Below are 2,500 nucleotides of genomic sequence, written 5' to 3'. Positions count from 1 at the left end.
GCAGTTGGGAGAAATCGGTCAAAAAAAAAAATTCCGTCAGACTTCCATCATCCGGGGGGGTGTCGGGGCCCTCGGGAGCCCGAGCGGGGCTCCAGACGATCTCTCCCAATGTTCCCCGGCAGTTGGGAGAAATCGGTCAAAAAAAAAAATTCCGTCAGACTTCCATCATCCGGGGGGGTGTCGGGGCCCTCGGGAGCCCGAGCGGGGCTCCAGACAATCTCTCCCAATGTTCCCCGGCAGTTGGGAGAAATCGGTCAAAAAAAAAAATTCCGTCAGACTTCCATCATCCGGGGGGGTGTCGGGGCCCTCGGGAGCCCGAGCGGGGCTCCAGACGATCTCTCCCAATGTTCCCCGGCAGTTGGGAGAAATCGGTCAAAAAAAAAAATTCCGTCAGACTTCCATCATCCGGGGGGGTGTCGGGGCCCTCGGGAGCCCGAGCGGGGCTCCAGACAATCTCTCCCAATGTTCCCCGGCAGTTGGGAGAAATCGGTCAAAAAAAAAAATTCCGTCAGACTTCCATCATCCGGGAGGGGCGTCGGGCAGCCTCGCAAGCCGAAAAGGGCTCCAGAGAATCACGCCGGAGAGTCCTTGGGACTTAGAAAATTTTTCAGACCGTTCAGACTTCCACGGTTGACGCCTCTTAACTCGAATCCGACGGGCAGTTCCACGCGTTTCGGCAGGTCCTCGGTTGCAGTACCCCAAAGCGGCCAGAGGGGGAGCCAAAGGAGCAAAAAAATCCGTAGAACCGGGATGGGGTCGAATTTGCCTGCCGCGTCCGCCCGGCAGTTCCAGGGGGGCGGGTAGTTGGCGGGACCGACCCGGCTTACGCGGGGGGGGCTCCCAACCGCCCAAAGACACTTCATCCCACGCCTCCGGGAGATATATGTGAGAGAAGAGCGCCTCTCCAGACTTCGAACGCTCCCCTCGACGAACCGGTACTCCGAGCGATGCGCGAACTGCGGCTCGGGGACCCCTTCCGGTTGCGGGTACGCGCTCTGGCCTCTCCCGCAGCTCCCGGTGGGGAGTTTGCCAGGCGCGGGGCCCGGAGTCAGAGCGCCCCCACGACGTACGCAGCCATCCGGCGGGCCCTGGGATGAAGGTTCCGGTCCGAAAGACCCCCTTCCCTTCTGGCCCAGCGTCGTCCTCTTCCGATCGATTTGGCGAAGCGCTCCCGGGCGGGGAGGTGGCGCCGCACGCTCGGCCCGGGCTCTGGAGCCCGCGCCGGTCACAGGCGAGCGGCCCCTTCCTCCCCCACACCCGGGGTTTCACCCTCCTTACGGTGGCGCGAGCGCGCCGGCCGCCCCCGCCCTCCCGAGGAGGCGGGCGGCCTCGCGGTGGCGAGTTTGAAACGACCCGAGCGTCGAAAAGCGGTCCGACGACCCGCACGGGCGAACGGCGGGGACCTACCCCGCGACTTCCCGGCCGTCTACCGGCGGGGGGGGGGTCGCGCGAGGGGGCCCGTCGTCCGAATCGCTCCCCGTGCCGGGAAGCACAAAGATCTTCTCCGAGGGCGGCCTTTTTTCTCACGAGAGCTTCCCAGCGGGAAAGCGGCCGCGGCGGTTGGCGTTTCCACTCCGCCGCCGGGCTATCCCTTTTTTTCTTACCCCCGGTCTGTCCCGAGCCCCTACCCCCTACGGGGAGGAGACGACGGAGGCGCGGAGGGTGCGGCGCGGGTCCCTCGCGAGCGAAGGGTGTGTGGGGGCGTCCCCACCGGGGCCCGCGTACGCCTTCCGCGCTTCCCGACCGTCCTCCCCGAGGCGGCTCGGAGAAGGGGGAGAAGCGCGAGAGTAGAGAACGAGAAGGGAACCGAGGGTCCCGACGGAGAACCCGGCCGAAAAGGGAGCGAGGGCGAGAAACCCAGGGCGGAGGTAAAAAGAAAGGGGGCCCCCCACGCGCTCAGCTTCCCCCCTTCCCCGTCCCGTCGGCAGCTGGGACCGCCGCTGCAAAAGCCACGGGAGGCGAAAAGAAAAGCAGACAAAAAGTCCGTAGAGGTACGGGCGCGAGAGCGGGCGGAGGACTAAGCCGGTAGGGCGACGCCGACACGGCCAGGCCGAAGCATCCGGGGAGACTTCCGAGTCTCTCCCCGGTCGCGCCGGAGCCGCGGTGGACCCCGAAAGCCAGCCCCCTCTCCCGTCGACCCCGCGCCCATCCGCCGGTCGGGTCGAGGACCCCCGCGGCGGAGGCGGGACTAAGCCGGACGGAGGAGCCGCACCAGGCTCGCCCACCGCCTCGGACGCCCCCCAACCCCCGGCGGCCCCCTCCGTGGGATCGCCCGGGAGCGGCGGGTCTCTCGGCGGGCGGGCGCGGCCCGTGGCGACCCCGGCGGCCAGTCTCCTCGCTTCCGCGTCTCGCCGGGGTGGCTTCCGGACGCCCTTCCGCTCCGGGCCTGCCTGTGGACCGACGACCCCCCGCGCGCGCGGAGGTGGGACTAAGCCAGACGGAGGAGCCGCACCAGGCCCCCATCGCCTCGGCCCCGTCCCGTTCCCCAAGCGGCTCCCCC

Source organism: Anomaloglossus baeobatrachus, unplaced genomic scaffold (genome assembly GCF_048569485.1).
Source record: "Anomaloglossus baeobatrachus isolate aAnoBae1 unplaced genomic scaffold, aAnoBae1.hap1 Scaffold_3725, whole genome shotgun sequence".
NCBI lineage: Eukaryota > Metazoa > Chordata > Amphibia > Anura > Aromobatidae > Anomaloglossus > Anomaloglossus baeobatrachus.
Note: the sequence above shows the minus strand (reverse complement) of the source record.